The 26,700-nt window shown below is 45.0% G+C and overlaps 1 pseudogene; it reads right to left on the reverse strand.

Annotated features, from left to right (window-relative positions):
• Positions 1-1,256: 1,256 nt before the first annotated feature.
• On the reverse strand, positions 1,257-24,931 carry LOC120941213 (annotated as a pseudogene).
• Between the last annotated feature and the right edge of the window lie 1,769 nt (positions 24,932-26,700).

Raw genomic sequence — 26,700 nt, forward strand, 5'->3', positions numbered from 1 at the left:
AGTCAGCAGATAACCCAACTCAACGTCATTAAAAGTTTCCAATCCAAAACTGCACGAATGCTTTATTTTCAAATTAAAAAAAAGGTAAGAAGGCATGTGATGAAACCAGTTAGCCATATGTAAACTAAATTAAGTATAAAAGTACATTAATGGCACCTCAAACTCTTAAACAACCTTATATATTTATAGCAGCAATGTGCAAATTAAGGACAGGTTTAGGTAATGTAAATGAGATTGGTTTAAAGTGGTTCTAAAGCCTTCAGGCTTTTTAGCCTAATGCATTAAATTAATAAAAACTTCAGTATGTAGCGCCCCAATATATACTTAAGTAAGCCCTATCTTGATCCAGCACCATGCACTAGGGCACAGGCTCTCTCGGTCTCTCCCTCCTCATTGGCCCCCACTGCTGTCAATCACAGCCAGTAAGGAGGGAGCAGGGGATTGGGCCAAGCTGCACTCTGTGTGTCTTATGGACACACAGGGTGGGGCTCAGGAGTGAGCAAGTATGAGTGCCCCAATAGCAAGCAGCTTGCTATGGGGCCACTTGGTGGGGGAGAGGAGCCAGGAACACTGTTGGGGGACCATAGAAAAGGGGGATCAGTGCTGCTCTGAGCAAATCTGTTGCACAGAGTAGGTAAGAATAAGAATAACATGTTTTTTATTTAAAAAAAAAATTTTTACAACCACTTTAAGCAGCACTTTCTCAAGCAAAGCAGGTTTGCTTTAAGAAAGCCAGCCAGTTGGAGGCATATCAAATGAAAATCCATATCATTAGCTTTTCCAGTCTTTGCCCTTCACAGAAGTTTGACTTGATAAAGTAAGATCCTACTTTAAGATTCATATTCTGTATTTCCTGAATGAATCATATTTCCTTGTAAAGCCCCATACACACGGTCACACTTTTTGCCAACCAACTTCAAAATCTGCAAGTTTTCTAATTTGTCTGACCGTGTGTACGCACCATCGGACCAACTTTTTCGGGTTTTATTCAACAAAAAGTTGGGTCTGCAAACGGACCAACTTTTCGGCAACAAAAGTCTGATGGTGCCTTATCTGACTGTGTGTACAGCAATCCAACCAACTTTTGGACAAAGTGCAAATACGCATGCTCAGAACCAATGTTAAAAGCAACAAACAATAGCAGAAATTAACCAAAGGGTGGCGGTAAAGAGCAGAAAATAGCAAAAAAAACATGTGATATTAGGAAAGTTTTAGAAAAGTTTGCAGAAAAGTCTGACTGTGTGTATGCTATGGGTGTGCTAGGACAAATCAATTAGGAAAAAAATCCAAGGGAAATTTTGTTGGATGTCTGACTGTGTGTATGAGCCTTTAAACTAGATAATTGTTGGTGTGCTTTGGTCTTGAAAGAAAATCTAGACAGCAACTGTAAGGTTAGTTTAGCTTGATGTGTCAATTGTTTTGTTGCTGTTTGAGTCATCATTCTCACCTTCTTCCTTCCTAAAGGCTCTTTGGAGGGCTTCATGGATCGAGTGAGGGGTCTTTTGTTTCCATTTCTTCCAACAATAAAGTAAATGTAGGGGTTGATGGTGCAGTTAAAGGGTTAATAAAAGGAAACTTTTTTTCCCTTTAAAATAACAAACATGTCATACTTGCCTTCACTGTGCAGTTCGTTTTGCACAGAGTGGCCCCGATCCACGTCTTCTGGGGTCCCTTGGCGGCTGTCTCTGGTCCTCCCCGCAAGTACTCATCACAGTTATGCGAGAGCGCTCGCATGGTGGTGAGTATTTGCGGGTCACTGGATGTGATTGACAGCAGCGCCAGTCAATGGCTGCGCTGCTCTCAATCCATCCGCTCTAGCCAATCAGCGGCCAGGCTGAGTGGCGAAGAGGATCTCGGGACCGAGCGCAGGACTTTCAAGGGGTCAGGTAAGTAAAACGGGGGCTTGGGGGGGGGGGGCAGCAACATCAGATGTCTTTTCACCTTAATGCATAGATTGCATTAAGGTGAAAAAAAAATTTCCTTTACAACTGCTTTAACCACTTGAGACCCGTGCTGTAGCCGAAAGACGTCCACAGCGCGGCTCTCAACTGCCGGGTGAACGTCCCTGGACGTCCTTTTATATGCATTCCCCGCGCGCGCGCTGCTGGGGGCGCGCAGCGGGGAAAAACTGTGCCCGGCGCATCGCTGAGATGCCGATGCACGTGCCTGGCGGCCGCGATGTCCGCCAGGTCCCCGCGATCGGCAGTGACAGAGCAGGGACGTGGAGCACTGTGTGTAAACACAGAGCTCCACGTCCTGTCAGGGAGAGAGGAGACCGATGCTGTGTCCCTTGTACATAGGGACACAGATCGGTCACCTCCCCCAGTCAGTCCCCCTCCACACACAGTAAGAATCACTCCCAGGGAATACATTTAACCCCTTCCTCGCCCATAGTGTTAACCCCTTCCCTGCCAGTCACATTTATACAGTAATCAGTGCATTAATATAGCACTGATCGCTGTGTAAATGTGAATAGTTCCAAAATAGTGTCAAAAGTGTCCAATGTGTCCGCCGCAATATCGCAGGCCTGACAAAAATCACAGATCGCCGCCATTACTAGTAAAAAATAAAAATAAATTCATAAATGTATGCCCTATTTTGTAGGCGCTATAACTTTTGCGCTAAATCAATAAACGCTTATTGCGTTTTTTTTTTTTACCAAAAATATGTAAAAGACTACGTTTCGGCCTAAACTGAGGGAAAAAATTGGGATATTACAGTATTAAAACAAAGAGTAGAAAATATTGTGTTTTTTGGGTTTTTTTTCTGTCTTTTTTGTTTATAGAGCAAAAAATAAAAACCGCAGAGGTGATCAAATACCACCAAAATAAATCTCTATTTGTGGGGAAAAAATTATAAAAATATAATTTGGGTACAGTGTTGTATGACCGCGCAATTGTCATTCAAAAAATGTCAGTGTTGAAGCGCCCAGTATTGATGCGGTTAAGCACTGTGCAGTAAGTGGTTACATAGACAAAACTAACAGTTATCAAATCTGTTGGTGTTGATTTGAAGTATATAAAAAACGACAAACGAGTAAATGGCAGAACTAATAGGATGGATACAAGAACTGTAGTAAGGATGATGATGTACGGTATGTATCGCTGGTTTATTGGCCTCTTTATTTTGATGAGCAAGGTGAAAATCAAGCTGTAAATGATCATAATTGGTAGGCAGATGCTAATGGCTAAAAAAAAAACTATGATTTGAACTGCTGAACATTGTGAGGTTTGTTCCAAGTTAGCATCTGCTGAACACGCAAATTTCTTAAGGAGATATTCCAAACAGCCAAAGATCCCAAGACACGTAATAATGGGCAAGTTTATACGGCGATGGCTTCGGTACCAAATGGGGAACAGAACAGAGTAACATCGTTCTATGTTGATAAATCCAAGGATATACGTTCCGGAATACTGCATAATATCATAAAATATTTCTATGAATATATATAAACTCTCCTTCCCTATGAAATCAAGATCTATCCCAGTGATTGTATTTATATGGATCATCAAAAGCAAAGTAGGAAATATAACAAACAGGGCGTCAGCTACTGACAGATTCATAATATAAACTGCGTATTTGTTTCTCTGGATCTTGAAGCACAGGTACCAAAACACAACTAGGCCAACGATACAAAGACATAGTGCTACAACAGCCACTATGGTGAAATGTATGTACGAATATTCCGAATAGCTGCTAGAGGGTTCATCCTGGGTGTCATTCATGCTGGTTACATTCATGTTTTCTTTAGTATTGGTAGAAATATTCCAACTGTGTTATTAGAACATATCTTCTTTTTCCATCTGTGTTAAATACATTACCATAAATGATTATTAGTTAATCAGAAGTCAGTACCTCAGGACAGACAGACAGACAGACAGACAGACAGACGATAACTATGGTAAATTAGTTTGAATCTCATAGAAAAAAAGTACAAAGACAGTGATTTTAATTTCCCTTTTAATTTAGAAATTCATATCCTACCAAATAATACAGCAGCATAAAAATGAATTGTTTTAGGACAGGAACAACGATAATTGCAATCTGTTGTCCATAACCACCAGATCAGATTTATCTTTTCATCTATGCAGGGCAGGTTGAAAAATAAGATAAACATAACAACATGCTGTATATAGGCTGTATCAAGAGCCAAAGGATTGTTATAAGTCGGGTATATATACAATAGGATAAGAGTGCAGATCCACATAATAACAAAGGGCGAATTCCCAAAAAGCGAAGAGATGTATATATAGGGGAGACCACTTACATGTGTGTGGAGTAGGTCTTATAAACCTGTATGGCTGGGGAAGCCAATAAGCACACTGTCAAAAAAACGCAGTGCCTGCTGGTATGTGGCTCACGTAGCCAGGGCGGGAATGTGTAGTTGATCTTCAACTTGGAAACTAAGGTAAATCAGAGGAATGGGCAAAATTGTATGTAATAAAGTAAAAGATGATAATAATAACAATGGCTCAACCTATATACTGAATAGGTACAAGAGTCAAAGGAAGAGGGGGATCAAGCGATCTCATCAATATCAAATGGATATAAGCCCTAGATTTATTGTAGTGTACCTTAAAGCATTCACTAAACTTCTTGAGCAAACACATACAGATTAGAAAAAGGGAGCCAACCAGCTCCGCAGTGTGAGCGTAAGCATATGAAAAATAAACCAACAAAGGTCATACAAAAAATGGTTGGCTCCCTTTTTCTAATCTGTAACAATCTATGATTCGGTGAGTCCAAATACTGCTCTGTTATGCAGTAGCAGTAGGATTACCCCCATATGTTTGCCAACATTGTGGCGATATCCAACTATCAATAGGATCTCCGGTGGGCAAGTAAGGGCAATCCCCAGCACTGGATTCACAATGCTGAAGCCGAGCGGAGACACGGCTGTTTGTGATTGTCCGCTTTCTGACTATCCGGAGTTTTCGAAGCACGCCAATCCCCTTGGGGTGGGCGGCTTGGTTCATTCACCGCCCCAGTGACGCATCATTGCATCACCAGCATGCACTGCGCATGCGCGAGTGGCGGATTCTCAGACGGAAGTTTTATACCTCCCATGTCATCTTTTCGCGCCCACCGACGTGATTGACGGCGTGTACGTCACACGCTGTGCCCAATCACCGCACTGAGAGATATTAAAAGGGCCCTGCCAGCTCATGTTATCTGCGCAAGCTCTGCAGGGGAAGCCAAGTCTGCTACACAGCTGTCTCTTAGGTAAACCTTATTACAACAAACAAACGCTACCTCAGCTATTCCCTCACTCCCTCGTTTGGTTGGGTCATCTGTTTCTCATTTGGCGCACCCTGATTATTTGCAGATTGCTGTCCACAAATAGAGGCTGTGGAAGATCAGCGGTTTGCTCAAGAAGTTTGGTGAACGCTTTAATAACTCTAGGGCTTATATCCATTTGATATTGATGAGATCGCTTGATCCCCCCTCTTCCTTTGACTCTTATACCTATTCAGTATATAGGTTGAGCCATTGTTATTATTATGATCTTTTACTTTATTACATACATTTTTGCCCATTCCTCTTGTTTACCTTAGTTTCCAAGTTGAAGATCAACTACACATTCCCGCCCTGGCTAAGTGAGCCACATATCAGCAGGCACTGCGGTTTTTTGACCGTGTGCTTATTGGCTTCAACAGCCATACAGGTTTATAAGACCTACTCCACACACATGTAAGTGGTCTCCCCTATATATACATCTCTTCGCTTTTTAGTCATATATATATAAATACTCTCTTGAGCTCTAGGTGGACTTTTGACCAACCTGGGCTTATTCGAACATTATGGGAATTCTCCCTTTATTATTATGTGGATCTGCACTCTTATCCTATTGTATATTTTCCCTGACTTATAACAATCCTTTGGCTCTTGATACAGCCTATATACTTTTGAGTTTCCACATTATGAGTTTGGGGTCTAGCCTGTCTGTTTCTCTTATTAGGATCGATTGTTGGATATCGCCACATTAGGTCTACATGTGATGCATTGTTGCTCTGCTCAATAAGGCAGAGGCATCTGCGTCAAGGGGATTGGCATGGTCTCGCTGCGTAGGAGGATTTCTGAAATTTTTGGAGGTATGGCTTTGGTCCCTCTCAGTGGAACAACACAAATTATATGAATGTAACCTATGAGGGTGTATTCTATTCATTATTTATTAATTTTCTTTTTACCTAGTAATATGTAGTATGAAGATATGCTTAGTCGTTTACTTGTTAGCTATGAGAAGCAACGCTTCATTCATTGTTTTTCTAAATATTTATTGTTTTCTTTTATGTATTTACTGTAGATCATTTACTCCCGTGTGTTCCTGAAGAAGCCCTGTATTCGGGCGAAACATGTAGGACTGCTAGCACGGGTTTCATAAGGAATCTTTTTTGCACTTGGTTGTAAAAGTTGCATTCTTGTTATTTTTAGACGTGTATTTTCGAAAAAATTTGTATGAATAAATTATATATATATATATATATTTTTTTTTAATTCTTTATTTTTCCATTTTTCCTCATTTCACATTTCCTCAAACAAGGATATTATTACATCATCCAAGACAAACTTCATACATCTCTACATAATGCCTGTTTTCTGACACTTACATGACCATTATCTTAGCCATATTTGCCTCTTCCTATATACACAGACATAAAAAACAAATAATGATTAATCTACACTCTCTTCTTAATCCCCTTCACAAAAACAATTGGCGTGATCTCTCCCTGTTTGAGGTATTGATAGCCTGGGTTCTCCCCAAGTACTACCTCCCCCCCCCCACCCCTGCGTCAGGACCCTTTGTCCACAACAACCACAAAACAAAACAAAAAAAAAATAAAAAAATTAGCAGAATCCGTTCTCTCCCCTCCCTCCTATCCCCCCCTCCTTCCTGTTAACTTCGTTCCCTATATCTAATATAGGGAGCCCAAATCTCCCTAGACTTCTCTTCCTGTTGCCTCAGAGCCATTGTAAGATTCTCCATGTATTGAATTTCCATGATTTTTGCATACCATTGTGGTCTACTTGGAGAGCAAGTACTCTTCCAGAGAGCTGGAATACACGCTCTGGCTGTTATTAGCAAGTGCCTTACCAGGGATTTTTTATATTTTTCTACTGATATCGGAATATCCAACAACAAGTAGATCGCCGGGTTCTCTCCAAGAGACATTTCAGTTATTTCTTCTACATCTTCTGATACCATCTTCCAGAAATCTTTCACTCCTTCACAATTCAAAAAAATGTGTATCAGAGTTCCCTCCTCTTTTTGACAATGCCAACAAAGGTTTGACACTTGGGGGAAAATCTGATTTAAGACTTCCGGAGTCCTATACCACCTGCTCAGAATCTTATACCCTCCCTCCTGGTATTTGGATGCTAAAGATGCCTTATGATTAAATTCAAAAAAAAAATTCTTCTGATTCTCTGTGAAAGTTACCCCTAGGTCTCTCTCCCAGGTCTGTATAAAACCTATTTCTTGTGGAGCTTTTAGTTCATTTACTAAGGAATAGAACAGTGATAGCGAATGTCTCACCGATTCTCCCTTAAGACAAAGTTTCTCATATTCCGACAAAGTTACCCTCACCGTTGTCTGTCCCTGTATTGATCGGAGGAAACCCCTTAGCTGTCTTCTCCTATATGGGTCTAAATCTTCCGAAAGTTCCCTTTCTATTTCCTCGTTTGACATTACCCGGTTCTCCTTCTGAAAGTGCATCAATCTAGTTTTGCCTTGTCTTTTTAGATTCCAGAAACCCGGATCACTCAGGCCTGGAATAAACGCCGGGTTCCCTAAGATTGGTGTCAACGGGTTCGCTTCTGTTTCACTGTTTGGGTTTCTGAATGTTTTTTTAACCACGCTAATTGTCGTCCCTATCGTTGGGTGTCTTTTAACTGTCTGTGATAAAACGGATTTAGGGAGCCAAATTAGGCCTTCCAGTGGTAATTCTGACATTGCCTGTTCTAAGAGAATCCATGGTTTAACCTTCGGTGTAACGCACCAATCCAATGCTCTTGACAGATGCACAGCCTCATAGTACGCGAGTGGGTCTGGAAATCCCACCCCCCCCCTTTTCCTTTGGTAGTGTAAAAATATCTCTCCTATCTCTGGCTGGTTTCCCTGCCCATATGAATCCCGCAAACTTTGCTCTGATTTCTTTCAGAAATCCCTGAGGAATTCTAGTTGGAAGTGTCTGTAATAGATATAGTAACCTCGGCATAGCATTCATCTTTATGATATTGACCCTGCCAAACCAGGTAAAAACCTCTTTATCCCATTTCTGCAGGTCCCGTTTGATTTGCCTTGCCAGCGGTGCTAAATTTAACTCTAGAATTCTGTTTAATTTCTTCTGAATTTTAGTCCCCAGATATCCAATATGTAAATTTGTCCATTTAAATGAGAAAAAGGATGTTAATTGTTGTTGTTGTACCATGCTCATCTCCACCCCCATTGCCTCTGACTTGTCATAATTCACTTAAAAGTTTGAAAGTGCGCCATATTTACCAATCTCGGTCAACAGTGGGGGAAGAGATAGAGCCAAATCAGTTAGAAAGAACATCAGATCATCCGCAAATGCTGCAAGTTTATGCTCCCTCCCCTTTACACAGATGCCTCTGATATCGGTATTTAACCTTATTGTCCTTAAAAAGGATTCCAGCGTCAAAATAAAAATAATTGGTGATAAAGGGCAACCGTGCCGTGTCCCATTCCGTATATCGAAGGGCTCAGACATAATTTCATTTATCTTTATTCTTGCTTTCGGTTGGGAGTATAAGCTCATAATCCATCTTTGCATCCCCTCTCGCAGTCCTATATGTTGTATAGATGTTTTTAAAAACTTCCAATCCACCCTATCGAACGCTTTTTCAGCATCGGTAGATACCAGTACTAGGGTTTTTTATATGACTGCGAGAGGTGGATCGCATTTATCACTCGCTGCGTATTTTCTCTACCTTCCCTTCCTGGGGTAAATCCAACCTGATCCTGATGTATCAGGCCAGGGATATGTGGTAATAGTCTATTTGCTAAAATGTTTGTAAAGATCTTCAGGTCCACATTTAATAATGATATAGGGCGATAATTCGAGCACTGTGCTGGATCTTTTCCCTCCTTAGGTATAACCGCTATATGTGTCATAAGGGCTTCTTCCAGCATCCCCTGTCCTTCTCGTATCGAGTTGTATGCCTTTAAAAATCTTGGCATCAATTTTTCTGCATAGGTCTTATAGTATAACAGGGTAAATCCATCGGGACCGGGGGCTTTACCTGGTTTTAGCAATTTAAGGGTGTTTATAAATTCTTCTGCTGTAATCGGCTCTTCTATACTTCTTCCAATTTCCTCAGCTAGTTTCGGCATTCCTGACCTCTCTATGTATTCCTTTGCCTTTTCCTCATGCCTCAAAGTATTTACTGTATTATGCTCCTCTTTTAATTGGTATAAGCTCATATAATAGTTTTTAAATACTTTTGCAATTTCTTGTGAGGACTTAACTATCTTGTCGCCTGTTGTTTTGATACTTTCTATATGGTTTTGGGCCCTCGTTTCTCTTAATGCTCTCGCTAACATCCTACTTGGCTTATTGCCATATTCATAAAAGGCTTGTTTACATCTTCTTAATGAGGCTTTTGCTTTGTCCGTTAATAACAAGTTCAGTTCGTCCCGCGCCTTCCTCAACTTCTCCTCAATCTGTATTGCCAATGATTTTTTATGTATTTTTTCCAATCTTCGGATTTCTCCCAGTAATGCTTCGATCTGTGCACCTATCTGGCGTTTCCTACGTGTTCCCAATGATATTAGAATCCCTCTCATAAAACACTTGTGTGTTTCCCAAATGCAGCTTGGGGTAACCTCTCCCACCTCATTATTAGAAAAGAACACCTCCAATTATTGTGCTATCTTTCCCTCGTATTCTGGGTCTTTTAAGAGGGACTCGTTCATTTTCCAATGTCACTCGCGTGCTACGGGGTCTCCCCATTCCAGTGTGCAATTTGTCGGTGAATAATCTGAGATCGAAAATGAGCCAATGGAGGCCTCCACTATGCCCTGTAAAAAAATTTGAGATAAAAATATATAGTCTATTCTAGAATATGTCTTATGTTTTGCGGAAAAAAAAGTGTAATCTCTCTCATGGGTATGTGTGGTCCTCCAACTAAAGCCATCTTCAAATCCCCTGCCATTATTACAATACCTTCCATATTCAGCTGTACCAGGTTTATATATTTCTCCAAAGCTGCAATCTGTCCTTCGTTGGGCAGATATACATTTACCAGAGTCACTTTCTGATCATTTAGGTAGCCTTTCACAATAAGTAGGCGACCTTCCTCATACTGAATTACATTTGATTCTTTCCATGAAATCGTCTTTGAAAAAATAATTGATACCCCCTTTGTCTTTGTCGGTGAGGAACTATGGTACACAGTTGGAAATCTATAGTTTCCTAATTTTGGGATTTTATTTTTTCTGAAATGTGTCTCCTGGAGGAATACTACGTGCGCCTTTAATCTCCATAGTTCTGCAAGCAATTTAGATCTTTTCTCAGGGTTATTTAACCCTTTTCACATTATAAGAGGTCAGAGTAATCCTTGCCATTTTGGTGTTTCAATTGGATTATCTCAAATGGCTCCGAGGAAAAATAGGGGAGGTGCAGAGTGAGGGAGGAGGGGAGAATTCCGAAAAGAAAAAAAAAAAAAAATTATTTATCCTCAGATCCGGTTAATCCCCTAGAATCCCAGAGAAGACCAAAAAAAAAAAATTAAGCGTCTCAGACTTCCCTTCACACGGAGTAGAGGCGCTTTAATGGGGTTAAGTGTATGAGCATCGAGGAGAGTCACGCCTTCATGTTAGTCCGGGTGCACCCCCTTGATTATCCTTTTTAATCTTATTCCTTTCCCCCCCAGTTTATGAAAGATGAAGGAAGTGTATAAAGGATGGGATGACCCCCCCACATGGACATATAAACCTCTGCATAACAGATTGATACCCGGGCTTTTATCCCCTGCTACCTAAATACAACAAACACCATTCTATCAGCCCCCCTCCCGCCTATCCATCTTCTAGCTTTCTTTAATCTATTGGCTTATTACATTCCCCTCCCTCAGTACTCTCATATCCCGAGCCTTCCTTATTCCTTATCCTTTCAGTTTTCCTATTAGGTCTTCTTATTAGGCCCCCCCCAAGACCCCGCTCCTACCCCTTTCCTCCCCTTTTCCTCCTGTATCGCCTTCCCTCTCCCCTTCCTCTTATCCCCCAGCATCCCACGCCTCCCCCCGCCCCCCCCATCATTCTCCCATTCCCCCCCCCCGTGTTCCCACCTCCCGCATCCGGGGTTATGTTGTGTATCGTGACCATTAGAGTACCTAAGTGTGCCAAACATTTAGTGTATACCATATTATCATATTATATGTGTCCTTGGTAGTATTATTAGGTGGTTCCCCAAACAAATGGAAATTTAAATACATACTTGTGCAAGCCCTAAATTAGGCTTTGTCATTGACCATTTTTACCTTTATCCCCACCCTACTTCCGTCCTACCCCCCTTCTATATATTTTAATATATCTGATCTTGTTCCCATATTTTACCTTGAATCTAGTGAAATAGTGCAAGACCCCAAAAAACAAAAAAAACACACAAAAAAAATAACAAAACCCCACACTTTCCCTTCCTCCCCTACCTACCCCTGTCCCTCCCCAAAGATGGAAGGGGCAGACAGTCATGGCCTGCTAGGCTTATCAAGTGTCATCTCTGACTGGTTGGCACATGTAGCCCCCCTTCTCCCAAACTCTCCTGTGCTTTTTATAAGCCCTTTATCTATTTTCTTCCTTGGGTCCCACTAAACCACCAAAAAGGAAAAACATATAAACATATGCACATGAGGCAGAAGGGGCAAAACAACAATAAATAAATTATATTTTTAACAATCTATTTGACTATTCTATGGAGTTCTGTGGTTTTGGTTAAAGTTATTGGACGTCCTCCCAGAATCGCGCTCCCGCGCGCCCCCTGGGGCGCGCACACAGGAATGTCCGTGCCTGCCGGGTCGTCCGGACCTGGCGCATCACGGATCACGGTAAATCGCCGCTGATAACCGCGGTTTACCACGTGATAGCTCCGTCCAATGACGGAGCGATCACTTGTAAACAAACCGGCGTCATGTGAAACAAAGAAAAATTCATTTTTTTTACAGAATTTTCAGTCTTTTTTCTCTTATAGCGCAAAAAAAAAAAAAAACAACGGTGATTAAATACCACCAAAAGAAAGCTCTATATGTGTGAAAAAAAGGACGAAAATTTCATTTGGGTACAATGTTGTATGACTAAGTAATTGTCATTCAAATTGTGAGAGCACCGAAAGCTGAAAATTGGTCTGGTTATTAAGTGGGTTTACGTGCCTGGTGGTCAAGTGGTTAAGAGGGTGTGGCATACATTTTCTAGTAGGTGTCCCTCATTCCCATCTCAAAATGTTGGGAGGTATGACTATGCTTATACTATGTTGAACGTTTAAATAAAAAGAATAAAAAATAAAATAAAAAAACATGTTATACTTACCTGCTCTGTGCAGGGTTTTTGCACAAAGTAGCCCAGATCCTCCTCTTCTCGGATCCCTGGCTGGAGCTCCAGGCCCCTCCCTCCTGTCGGGTGCCCCCACAGCAAGCAGCTTGCTATGAGGGGACCCAAGCCGAGCTGCAGATCCATCTATCCATTCAGACACAGAGCTGCAGTTTGGCCCCGCCCCCTCTCACACTAAGGGCCCTTTCACATGGGGCAGATCAGTAATGATCCGCCCTGTGAACCTCCGTTTGCTCAGCGGGGATCGCTCCGTTGATCCCCGCTGAGCCGGCGGATGACAGGGCGGTCCCCTCACACTTTGCAGGGACCGCCCTGTTTTTTCTCCGCTCCCCCCTATGGGGGGATCGGATGAACATGGACCGTCTGTCCGTGTTCATCCGATCCGCAGACGGGAGGAAAAATAGGATTTTCCTCCGTCTGCAATATCGGAGGAATGCAGAGGCGGGCGAGATCGGGTGTCATCGGATGTTCATCCGCTGACACCCGCGATCTCATAGGGACCAATGTATGTCCCTTTTTCATCCGCACACGGATTGTTACGTACCTGGGTGTGAGCCTGACGCGTGGAGGGAGACCTCCCGTACAACCCCGGCTCGGAGACCACTGGAATGGGGACAGTGGTGGTAGGAGCGCGGTGGGGTACAGGTGCCTGTTCTGGTTGTTGCTGCTGGTGAGATGGGAACCGAGAGACAGGAAGCAGATGATGCAGGTTTGCAGACTTAGTAGATGCAGGTCAGCAGAGCGTGGATGCAGGTCAGCAGAGCCGTGGATGCAGGTTAGCAGCGCAACAGGTGCAGGTGAGCGGAGTCAGGCAGGCCGGGTCATACACTTGGAGTCATAGCAGAAGCAATAGGCAGAAGAGTAGTCAGTCTAGGCCGGGTCTTGGCAACGGGTATTCAAGCAGGGAACAGAGCAAGGTCAACGAGCCGGAGTCAGGATTGGAGCAGGAAGCAGAGTCAGGAAGCCGGGTCATACACTTGGAACAGAATGCTTTCAAACAGCAACAGGAGCTCAGCGAACAGATGCAGATCAAGCCGCGAGGTGCAGCATCACCACAGTGTCTTTTATAGGCTTGTTAGGTACGTTTTGGCGCATGCGCAAAGGAGCGCGCAACGGCTGCATAGCTGTGTGCAAGGTCCGTGGTTGGCGCATTTGCGTAGGCGCGTGCCGAGGGGAGCGAACAGTACGTCCCTGACACGGATGGATGAAAAAGCAGACATACGGTCCACAAGTGGGAAAGGGGCCTTATGGGGTGCGAATCTGGTGCAATTTCACAGTACAATTTCTGTTGTGACAGGTGCGAATTTAATGCGATTTCTGAGGGGACTGGGCATAGCAGGAGATTGAATTCACACTGTACCCCTACTAAACTTGCACAGGACCCTTTTTTAACTGGATAAAAATCGCATTGCATGGATGGGAATGACCTTCTTTGGAAATAATGCTTTTTTAGATGACATAAGAATCTAGTGTAGCACCCTGGGGTTTAGTCAGGGAGCTCCTTACAAATTTACTTGCCAAGAATAGCTATCTTGGTCGATTGATATAGATCTATGGAATTCTCCCTAAGTTTGGCCTTGCTGCACTTTTCTCTTTTACCACTAGATGGCCAGGTACTTGGTAGTACAGGATATGAGAATGACAACCCAAGGTCAGGTTATGAGTATATGGGGTATCTCAGCCAATTGGCAGGGGTTTTCTTGAATCCCTTGGCCTGCTGGGAGATCCTTTATTATGGGGTGAGATCAGGTGATCTATGTTCAGTGCCATCTGGACGGCTGTCGTACGCTCCGGGCTGCTAGGCCGGAGATTGGGCCTATCCCGGGGCATTTGGCTGCCAGGCTATGTGAGGGCCTATACAGAAGTAAGAGGGCAGCACAGGGTTGGGGCTTGCGACTTGCAGTCCAACCAGAAGTGACGGTTCTGCTGGCCGGAGATCCTGTCAGTGGTGGGAGATAAAAGGGAAGCTGTCGCCACGAAGGGACCAACCACCTTTACCAGGGACCACAGTGAGTAACTGAAGCAAGTACCGGAACCATATTCTCACTGAAGGGGTATGGTGGAGAATCAGGAAACTTCAGGTAGCGATCAAGTCAGGGACCCAAACAGCAGAGGAGATGCTTGCAGAGCAGCCTTGTGTCTCAAGCCAGGGAATGAGTCGGTTAGCAGGGGTGAAGTTTGAGAAGTATCTGGAGTGCCAAGCTAGGGACCGAGCAGAGAAGCAGGGGTGACGCTTGAGGGGTTACCACTACAAACCTTGGAGGATCTCAAGGATTCAGTGAATCAGTGGGTCTAGAGAGAGAGTGGGAGCTCAGTATTTCAGAACTAGTAGTTCTTGCCAGCAGTGACACACCTCTATCCCCCCTATTCTGGAGTGTGGTTCGAGGGGTATCTATCTCATCGTTGTTGACAAGCCTTTTATACCAATTTTCTTGTGAGTAGTTTTTATTATTATTTTTATTTTAATAAATTGTCAACGGTAACACACTAGGCTGGCGTGCCTTTCTTTTTCTTCTTTTTTGTTCTCTGCCAGGATATTCCCCATCCGTGAAGGGCAGCAAGGCCACTGTTACCACTTTTGACATCTGTGGAATTTTCCATGCAGAATACTGATTAATTGTTGGACAATCCACCCGTGCGCAGGAGTTTGTTTTTTCTGTTAATTTTTGCTCAGCACTTCGTTGTGTTTTACGTCACCACGTTCTGAAACGATCGTTTTTTTTAACCGATGGTGTGTAGGCACGACTGATGAAAGTCAGCTTCATCGGATATCTGATGAAAAAATCCATCCGATCGTTTTCATCGGATGAACCGATCGTGTGTACAGGGCATAAAAGGACTGTTACCATATGAGAAAGCATTCCTGCAAGTGCAGATGTGGCTTCTTGCTGGGGCCTTTCCCTGTACGGCTGTCCTTCTATTGAAGTCTCAGAGTCTGCCGATTGAATCTATAACTACTTAAGGTTGTCCCGACCTTAACCCTCTTTCTCTTATCGTCCATGGACGGACACAGCTCCTTAAATCTTGACAAGTGGGTTATGTTCCCTGTTTACAGGAGAGGACTAGGCAGAAACATGTTAAATAGTTAAATACATGTTACATTAACAGAGTTGAACAGCCCCGCCCAGGGGGCGGTCCCTCCAGACATAACCCTCCTCACTGCAGCTTGCAGCCTCAGTTTCGTTCTGCCTAGCAAAGGAGAAGGACGTATGGCTCCCTTTGGGCCCAGCGCCCTGAGGAGAAATTTTATTTTATTCTATCTTCTTTTATTTTATTTTCACTTTTTCTTGAAGAATCTTCTTTCAACTGTCGGCTGAGAGACAGGCTGGATAATATAGATCCTTGTAGTCTACTCAGTCCGACCAGCAAGCGTGGGCACACCTTTGCAAAGAGGCTTGGTCTGCCACGCCATACCCCAAGACTCCTGGGGTGGCCGGTGAGCTTTGCTCCGAGGTCCACATATGACTGGGCTGTGGTGTTGTCTCACTCACAGTGGACCGGGCCGACAGCTACCTCCATTTCGGTTGTAGTTCTGTCAGGAATGCGTCAGCGAGTCCTCGCTTGGACGGGTAAGTACAGTCCCTCCTGCTTCGGTGGGTTGGTACAGCTGGGCATTCCTGGGGTTTGGGGGTCCCTTCTCCCTTCCCTGCTCCTTTCCCTTGCTGCATTGCTAACATTGCCGCTGTCAGGGGGAGGGGGCCTTCCTGAGGGGACTGTTATCTGGCCTGTGTTTTTTCTTTTTTGTATTGGGCTTTCCTGTGAGGTAAAAAGCCCTGTGATGAGCACAGATGTTTATGATTATACTTCAGCAGACGCTGACTGATTGGTGACACCTGTAATGGTTTTGCTTTTTATGCTGTATCTGTGACTTGTCCTTAAATAAAACAGCCCTAGGAGGCTTTTCCTGTTTAAACACAGGTCCCTGCAAAAGTTACCTCACGGTTCTTTTCCTCACAGGCAGCGCTGGGCAGTCTCCTCCTGAGGGAGTCCCCTGGTTACCCCTGGTCAGCGCAGCAAGTGGGTGAGAGGCCCTGAATAGGGCTCTAGGAGCTTTTGTCTATTTCTATGGACAGGTGTGCATATTATAATACACACTATGTAAATATTGGAGTCAGTATCTGGGTCCTTCCCCACATGCTGGTGGTGGCAGCAGGTGTTAGCACCTGGGATTCCCACAGAGTTTTTATTGTTAGTCCTGGACACAGTTTGTGCCAGGGTGGGGGTGGACTGCGGGCGGGCGGTAAAAGAGTGCCCCCTTCCCCCGTTATCCCCTGGGGAAGGCTCTGTTATGGAGCCATGGACCAGGTACCTAGTTAAAAAAAAAAAAAAAAAGGCAGAATAAGGCATTTATGGGTGCGCTTTTTACTGCTGCAAGGGACTCTCCTAAGCTGCATAGTGCAGCTGGGTTTCCGCCGAGGGCTCGGTCTTTTTTGGATCACACAAATCAGACCGCTGTGTAGGTTTTTTCCTTCTGTGCCCTTCTTTGATAATTTCTGAGATGCGGAATGAGAAAAGCCGCTGAGGGCTTTTGTAGTCCCTCACCGCCGGGCGGGAACCCCCACTTCTATGGATCTGACTGATAGAAGATCCGAAGTACTGACCCATTCCATGTTTACCATGCTGGGGTCTGGCTTGTGCCCACTACACTGGGGTCTCAGTCGACGCTGGCACCATTTTTTGGGAGGTTTTTCAATTGCACCTAGTGCTGTATACAACTCACAGAGTGAGCATTTTGCACCAGACAGTGGAGGAGCACCGACTCTCTCCTGAGGTTATTAGCCTAGCGGACCAGCTGGTCCAGGGCCTCATATAGGTCTGTGATGCTTCATTGAATGCTGCGCCCTTGTTATCCAGGGCGTCTGTTTCAGAATGGTTTTATGCACACGGTGGTGTAGTGCTTAACTCCATTACTTAAATAAAAGGCAAATATCCGCGCTTAGGAAACACTAGTTGGAAATATGTAACAATACTATGATTCAAACATTCCAGAATAAAAATAAAATTGTAGTTAGACTGCAGCCCCCCCAAAAAATGTGATCCCCTAGAGGATACAGAGATAATGGGCAGTGGTGTGGGGGTGGTGGCGCTGTCTAAGTGGAGGCTGATATTACCCAGAGGTAGTATGAACAAACTATATGGACTTCAGAATCAATGTGTGTCCTGAATATAGTGCCTCTTACAGTATGTGATGTGCCAGTGGTAAAATAACTTAGGTGTGGCTAAGACCACATGCTCTAGTGTACAAATAAGTATATAACGTTGAACAAAAGTATTAATACTGAAAAGTGATAGCATACAGCACGAATGCCAAAAAATGTGTCCAAAAAAGTAAAAAAATCCACAAAATCCAAAAAAGTGTCTATAAGTTCAAAGAAGAATATATATAAAATTATATATATATAAAAAACACACCAATCCGGGTGTGAACCGGTATAAATAATATAAATAAGTAAACAGCAGTCCAGAGTGATAATGGTGACAATGTGACTTTCCAAGTAGGTAGGTGATCACAATATGCAGTAGTGCAGTGATGCGAAGTGGGTCCGGTGCTCCCCCTCCTGGGTCCCTACTCACCAGAGGCCCTCACCCCTGCAGGGGTAAAGTGCATAAAGGATATCCAACCGACTCGGGTCCTCGCTCTCCTATTAGGTCCTACGGTCCAGCTGGTACCAAACAGATCCTGGGTGACCGGATTCCTCCAAGGGATGAAAAAAAGGTCTCATAGAGTAGTGGGTTCAGGTTCCAGTGGGTAAGTTTTATTGGTACAGCCAAAGGCTTATACTAAAACAATGTATACAAATATATATATACACAAAAATAAAAATATATATATGTATAAAAATGGATTAAAAAAAATAAAATAAAAACTGGGGCCAAATAGAATGCTTGTGGATACAAGCAGACAGTTGGCTATATAATATATATATATAACCGCTTCAGAAGACGTAAGAGAACGAAACGTGCGTAAAGCGGATACACGCACGCCCGCACGCACTTCCTGGACTAACCAGCTGTTCACCTGGTGGAACGCACGCCGTTCCCACGCTGGTTCTCTTTTGTGGAGTTTGTGCTGTGCTGGGAAGCTTGTCATTATATAGCCAACTGTCTGCTTGTATCCACAAGCATTCTATTTGGCCCCAGTTTTTATTTTATTTTTTTTAATCCATTTTTATACATATATATATTTTTATTTTTGTGTATATATATATTTGTATACATTGTTTTAGTATAAGCCTTTGGCTGTACCAATAAAACTTACCCACTGGAACCTGAACCCACTACTCTATGAGACCTTTTTTTCATCCCTTGGAGGAATCCGGTCACCCAGGATCTGTTTGGTACCAGCTGGACCGTAGGACCTAATAGGAGAGCGAGGACCCGAGTCGGTTGGATATCCTTTATGCACTTTACCCCTGCAGGGGTGAGGGCCTCTGGTGAGTAGGGACCCAGGAGGGGGAGCACCGGACCCACTTCGCATCACTGCACTACTGCATATTGTGATCACCTACCTACTTGGAAAGTCACATTGTCACCATTATCACTCTGGACTGCTGTTTACTTATTTATATTATTTATACCGGTTCACACCCGGATTGGTGTGTTTTTTATATATATATAATTTTATATATATTCTTCTTTGAACTTATAGACACTTTTTTGGATTTTGTGGATTTTTTTACTTTTTTGGACACATTTTTTGGCATTCGTGCTGTATGCTATCACTTTTCAGTATTAATACTTTTGTTCAACGTTATATACTTATTTGTACACTAGAGCATGTGGTCTTAGCCACACCTAAGTTATTTTACCACTGGCACATCACATACTGTAAGAGGCACTACATTCAGGACACACATTGATTCTGAAGTCCATATAGTTTGTTCATACTACCTCTGGGTAATATCAGCCTCCACTTAGACAGCGCCACCACCCCCACACCACTGCCCATTAACTCCATTACTTGGCAGCAAAAGAGTCATTGGTTAGAATCCGCACACTGACGCCAATCTGCCTGGAGCTTGCATTGTCGCTCCCTGTGTCTGCGTGGGTTTCCTCCGGGTACTCCGGTTTCCTCCAAAGACATGTGTGCATACACCTACATAATATACATACACACCATGTGTGTGTATTGTTTAGGGGCAACCCTCCCAGGCCGTCAAAGGCCCAGCTGGGGGACTATTCTGTCCCTGGGTGCATAAGCCGATCACGCCTTACCCAAATCCTGCCAATGTATATAGCCTTCCCTCCCTGTCTCTGCCCTGGTTCACACTGGGTGCGATTTGGAACGATTTGAGATGCGATTTGACATGTCAGGTCGCATCTCAAATCGGCGGCAATTGTCGGCAATGGCACTGTCCTAATCAGTGCGATTTCAAAAAGTGGTTCCTGTACTACTTTTTGCAATTTCGGGCCGCGATTTACATTAAATTGCGGCCGAAATCGCGTCAAAATCGCAGCCGCGAAATCGCGGTAAAATCGCGCATTTTGCCGCGATTTTGAATTCGTAGCAGTGTGGGCCTGGGCTCTGGGTGGGAGGGGCGGCTTGCAGGTTCACAATTCAGTGAAACCTCCCTGCTCTCCGACTAGTGGGTCTGCGAGGTGGTCTCTTCGGAGTACTAGATAGGGTTTCCTCCTATCCACAGAACAAAGTTCTGTCCTTGTGTCTTCCTCTCTCGGCCCGTCGGTCTGCCTTGGGCAGTGTGGGATTTGCTAAGCTGCGAGGTAATTTTACCTTTCCTGCAGGACGAGAGTTTTGGGGTTTTCTATGGGCCTCAGGCCCTAAATACCTTTGAACGTCGGGTAGTTCTGCATGGAATCCATTTGTTCGGTGGTAGCTGCGCTTCATCCGGGGGATGTCCTGACGTCCTCGGACATCAGGGATGCATACATTCATGTCCCGTTTTGCACATGTCACAGTGTTTTTTTCTGTGCTTCGTGATGAGAGAAGGGTCTCTGTCAGCCTGTGGCCCTCCCTTTTGATCTGGCGTCGGCACCATGGGTTTTCAGCTAGGAGCTCGCACTTATTTGAATTTTGTTGGGACAGCGAGGCTTTGCCTCATTGGCTACTTGGACGACTTTCTTCTGAGAGCAGCTTCTGTCTCCGACCTAGTGGATGGGTTATTCCCATTCAGACCCTCCGAAGATTCGGGTGGATGTTAAACGTTTAGGCCAGAAAGTGTAGCTCGGTGGCAGCAAGCCTGCCCTCCATGTGTGCGATCCAGGGTTCAAATCATGGGCATGCTAGGTTCCGACTCAGCGTTGGAGTATCTAGTGTTGATCCAGACTCCTCAGTGGCAAAGGTCCTTCTTCCCCCTGGAGAAATTGCAGACTCTTCAGTCTGCGGTGAAGGTATTGGCATCACGCAATCGGTCTTCTCTCCGGGCGCCTGCTGGTTCGGGGTCTGTGGGTAGCCTCCTTCAAGGTGGTACTGTATGCCCAGTTCCACACCCTGGTTTTCCAGGGGAACTACTGTCCAGGTGGTAAAATATCTCTTGTCTCTGAAATCATTAGATTCCTGTGCGCCACCTAGTCAGAGTCTCTCTGAGTTGGTGACAGAGATTCCCGACTCTTCGGTCCGGGAAGTTGTTCCTTCCTTCCAGTGGTCGGTGTTTACGACGGATGCCAGCTCACGGTTTGTGAACCTGGAGGTTCACAAAACTGGGGGGTCCAGTCGGCCCTGAGTCGCTGGACTTGCGTGGACCTATGACCACTCCTCCTTGAATGTGTCTGGTCTCGGTAGCTACCCAGGGTCGGGCCTGGCTAGTGCCTGGTGAGAGACCGCCTGGGAATACCAGGCGCTGTCTACTGTTCATTGTCCTACTATTTTAGGCGATCAGGCTATGCTTCTCCTTGTGGTCGACCGATCTGGTTTCAGCCAGACAACGCCACGGCCTTGGCTTCAGTCTACCATCAGGTATGCCGGCAGGCGGACTACTGGAGTCGCCAGATGCTGGACCAGGGCGATTGGTCTTTGTGCTTGGGTTGTTTCGGCTCCCTTGCAGGAGGTGAGCCTCACATGGCATGGATCTCCTGGCAGCTTGTCTTCGCCGCAAGGGTGTCAAAGTTAGTGGCCAGGTCTAGTGATCTTGTACAGACGCGTCAGTCGCGCTGGTGGCCCTGTGTTGTCTGTATCAGTGATTTTTTGCCATTCCTCCATGGTAGTTGCTTCCTCGGCCGCTCCACAGAGTGGATGCTGAGGAGATCCCGATGATTCTAATCGCTCCAGATTGACCTCGGTGTCCTTGGTACGCTGATATCAGGCGCCTGGTAGCGGAGGCACCCTGGCGATTGCCAGGGCAGGAGGTTCCTGTCTCAAGGTCCCATACTTCCTCCTGTTGTACAGTCACTGACTTGCTCAACATGGTTATTGGAAGCCAGACTTTAGGTGACCAGGGTCTGTCTGACTCGGTCATCTCAACAGGGCACCGTAGTCTTCTTCCGGAGGATCTACCGTCGCACCTCTCTTGGTGCGAAGGGATGGAGTGACGTCCACGGGCGTACTCTCGGTGTCAAGGGTCCTGCTGTTTTTAAAGCTTGGATTGGATCTAAAAATTGCTTAAAGCACCGTTTGGGGGCAGATTTCAGCCTTGGCTGTGTTCGTTTAGTGGCCTTTTTGCGGCCCATTCCCTGGTGGGTCCCCTTTTTTTGTGTACAAGGGGTTTGTCATATACTTTCCCCTCTTGGCCCATCTCTTCCCCCATGAGTTTTGACTCTGGTGCTCTCGGTTCTTCAGGAACCTTCCTTTTGGAAACATCAGAGAGATTTTCTCTTGACACTATCTCAGAAGGTGGCCCCTTTAGTGGCCTTTACCTCTGTTAGAGGGGTTTCTGAGTTGGCGGTCTTGTCTTGCAAGCCGCCATGCTTGATCCCCCATAAGGATTAGGTGATGGTGCGCCCGCGACCTTCCCTTCTTCCGAAGGAGGTTTCGGCCTTTCATACTTTAGGCGTGGTACGCGCTTTGCGGGTATACCAGCCTACTACGGCTCCATTTCGGAGCTTCTGACTCTCTTTTGTGTCGGTGTCTGGTCCACAAAAGGGCCTGGCGGTCTCGTCGACCACCATTTCTCGGTGGATCAGGCAGGCCGTCATACAGGCCTATGCTTCTAAGGGGCGGGCCCCCCTTTCCGGTCACGGCACTTTCGACCAGGGCAATTGGTGCTTCCTGGGTTTTTTTTTCGACATCATGCGTCGGTCTCACAGGTGTGCGAGGCGGGGATTTGCTCGTCCGTTCACGCTTTTTCCAGAATTTACATGGTTGCTGTGAGTGCATCTTATGATGTTTTTTTCAGCCGCTCGTTTTTGCCGGCGGCTGTTTAAAGTTGCACCTCCTCCGTTGAGGAGCTCTGCTTGTTTTGGGGTGAAGTTAAAATTGTTTTTACTGATATATTTCCCACCCCTCGTTTTTTGACACTGCTTGGGGACGTCCCACTTGTCAAGATTTAAGGAGCTGTGTCCGTCCATGGACGATAAGAGAAAATAGGATTTTTTGTACTCACCGTAAAATCCTTTTCTCTGAAGTCCATGGACGGACACAGCTCCCACCCCTCCTTTTTAGGTTTGTACTGCTTGTTACGCACTGAGGCTGCAAGCTGCAGTGAGGAGGGTTATGTCTGGAGGGACCGCCCCCTGGGCGGGGCTGTTCAACTCTGTTAATGTAACATGTATTTAACTATTTAACATGTTTCTGCCTAGTCCTCTCCTGTAAACAGGGAACATAACCCACTTGTCAAGATTTAAGGAGCTGTGTCCGTCCATGGACTTCAGAGAAAAGGATTTTACGGTGAGTACAAAAAATCCTATTTTCCCTTGCAAAAATATAAAGAGGACTGTTAAAATAAATAAAACCTCTTTTGCATCCAAAAAAAGTCTGGCCCCTATTGACTTTCACCATCTTTGCACCCACTATACCTCACAACCCACTGCATATTGAAAGATGTCAGCAGCCTGTGGCCTCAAAGGTTCTCATTAGACTGGAAGAGGTAAAAGACTTTGCTACATACAGTGTATGCTTTTTGGATAGCATTTAATCTGCATAGAATTTGTTACGTGTGAACCAGCACTCAAAGTGCCATGCCCCACTTGTGTGAGTCGCTTTCTGATGCTCCTAAAGGGGTTGATTTCCTAAAACTGGGGAGTGCAAAATCTGGTGCACCTGTGCATAAAAATCAATCAGCTTCCAGTTTTTTTTTGTCAAAAGCTTAATTGAAGAAGCTGAAGTTAGAAGCTGATACCATGCACAGTCGCTCCAAATTCTGCACTCTCCAGTTTTAGTAAAACAACCCCAATGTTTGTTTCCTTTTTATAACATTGGTACTGATCATGAAAGTGGTTGTGAAAAGTAAAAACTGAGTAAGGCCCCTGTCACACCAGCGGACCGATCGTGTCGGCCTGTCCGTTTTTCAGGCAGACACAATCAGACCACCCATTGTTCTCTATGTCAGGGAACATGTGTCTGCTGACACCCGCCTGTGTCCGATCCAGTCTGCTTAAAACAGACAGATGGAGATAAATTTGTCATCCCTCCAGGGGATTGGATTTCAGTCAGATGGAAACGGACAGGCAGTCTGTGTCCATCTGACTGCCCCATAGAACAGTGGGTTTTGTCTGTGTCTTCTCTGCATAGCGGAGTGGACACGGACCTTTCGTACATCTGCTCAGCAGAGATTTACAGAGAGATCCCCCACTGAGCAGGTGGATCCGCTTGATGGATTTCGCTTCATCCGAAAGGGGCCTTAAAGTTATATGTGATCTCCAATACAAACAACAATATGTACAAAATTGTAAAGAAGTTTGCTAAAATCCTTTAAATGTATTTGTTACCAGGGGAGTTTTTTTTTAGCAAAAGTGGAGTTATAATATTGGCAGGTTTACTGTAAATGTTATAATGTGTTACTGCAGCTTCTGTATATCTTCTGCATAACTGAATTTTTAAAATCCAGCACTGGGGTCTTAATCATTAACATAAATACAAAACAGACCAAATGCATCTATTTTCTAAAACTGACAGTCTTATCCAATAAAAGCGTTAAAAAACTCACAAATAGTCTACATCTATAGAAATGTCTCATGTTATTATAGGTCTACAAAGTTCATATTCTGTACATCTTATACCGTTCTGATTAGCAATTATTTAGTTTAGAAATGTAAGATAACAGCGATTTAAAAAAAAAAAAACATTTATAAATGATACAAGCCTTAAATAGTAGATCTCACCTGTAATATGTTGTTTTTATGTTTCCCAGTAACTACAAATACTGAATCTAGTTACACCATTCCAGGACACTCAGCCATAAACTGCTGTCTTTCTTTTAGATGCATCGATATGAGAGAATTGACTTAAATAGGCAGCTGTGTGTAAGAGATGGAGTGATAAAAAGTACAGAGGTGGAGCTACATCTGGTCATAAATAGGCACCAAATTTAGAAATTGAGTTATGTCAGTTTCTCTATAACACCTTAGCCTGTAATTATTGGGAAATACAAGGAAGTAATACGTAAGATTTACATACCAGTGATATGTATGCTACCGGACCAGTTTTTTGTTCCGCATACACCTAGGAAAATGCACCTAGGAAAATGCACATATGGGGGCAGATCCACGTACATCGGCGCATATATAGGCCAGCATAGCGCATCTCATTTACGTTACGCCGGCTCAACTTAGAGAGGCAAGTACCGTATCCTCAGAGTATTTGCGCCCGACGATGCGCAGGTGCAACGTAAATTCCTAGACGTAAGCCGGCATAATTGAAAGTAGGAAGGAAGTGGGTCGTGTTCCAAAATGAGCCGTGACCCCATGCAAATAAAGGGCCGAACGGATGGCGCATGCGCCGTGATGCTGACTATGTTCAGCACCTCTCTGCGCATGCTCAGAACTTGGCCCGGCGTAATCAGTGAGATACGAACTAGGCCCGGCGTAATTAGTGAGATACGCCCAGGGCATAAATACGCCCAGACATGCGCCTGTCCAGTGCAAAAGTACATCCGCTTGTTTCCCCCCCTGAAGCAAGGTACTTTTGTTCTTTTCTGTGCAGGTGATTGTGTTAGAGCCATGTCTGCTCCAGCAGCATGGAAGAAGAGAAAGCTCAATTATACCCGACAGGAGAAGGCCATCATTATCAGGGCCATGGCCCAGAATGATAGGTATCTCCATGGGCCAGAGAGTGCCAATACCACCCAGGCCAGGAGGAGGGAGATCCTGGCACAGATTGCTGATGATGTGAATGCTTTGGGGAGTGAGACCAGGAGCCTCAATGACATTTTAAAAAAGATCAACAATCTGCGGCGCCTGGTCAAAGGTAAGCTGGCCAGGATGACCACTCATGCCAGGGGCACTGGAGGGGGACCAGCAACTACGGAGATGCTCACTGCTGAGGAGCGGGTGGTTGCCTAGTGCCTCCACAGGCATCAAGTGGAGGGAGTTCCTGGCTTTGACTCCATTGAGGAGGCCTTGAGGACAGGTAAGTGTGTTTTATCTCCTATCTGGTGTGTAGCATGTGTGGGGGTGGAAGGGAACATGTGACAAGTGTGTGGATCCTCCAACATGTGAATGTTTTGTGTCATCCACAGATGTGCAGGAGGGTGCTGGGCCATCTGGCCAGTCCACACCATCCCCCGGACATCAGGCTGAGTCAGACCACCTGGCAAGCCCGGAGTCCTCAGTGGAACGGAGTGGCCACACCTCTCCTCATGAGGTGGTTGAGGAGGAGGAGGTGACAAGTGGGAATGAGGTGAGGCTCCATTTGGAGTTGTCTTCCCCTGTCGCTGGCACCAGTCAGCCCTCCATCAGGGGTAGCCCCTCCCACTCTTCCTCCAACAGGGCTTCTCCCCCAAGGGTCTCCCCTTCTTCTAGGCCCCAAGCCACATCAGGACCCAGGAAGGTGACCAGTAAGACAAAGGGGGTGGCAGACGTTCTGCCTGAACACCTGAGGAGGGACCAGGCCCGCCAGACCCGCCATCTGGGTGAGGTTGTGAGGAGTATGGACCACATGGCCCAAAGCATGGCCTCCGTGAAGGAAGCTGTGGAGGATTTGGGCTGCAACTCCTCAGCTGTGGTCACCTGCCTGTCTGATCTGCAGGCCACCACAGCAGGCGTTGGCCCTGACAGGCCGCCAGGCGTGCAGAGATCAGGGGATGTTC

This window comes from Rana temporaria, chromosome 5 (genome assembly GCF_905171775.1).
Source record: "Rana temporaria chromosome 5, aRanTem1.1, whole genome shotgun sequence".
Classification (NCBI taxonomy): domain Eukaryota; kingdom Metazoa; phylum Chordata; class Amphibia; order Anura; family Ranidae; genus Rana; species Rana temporaria.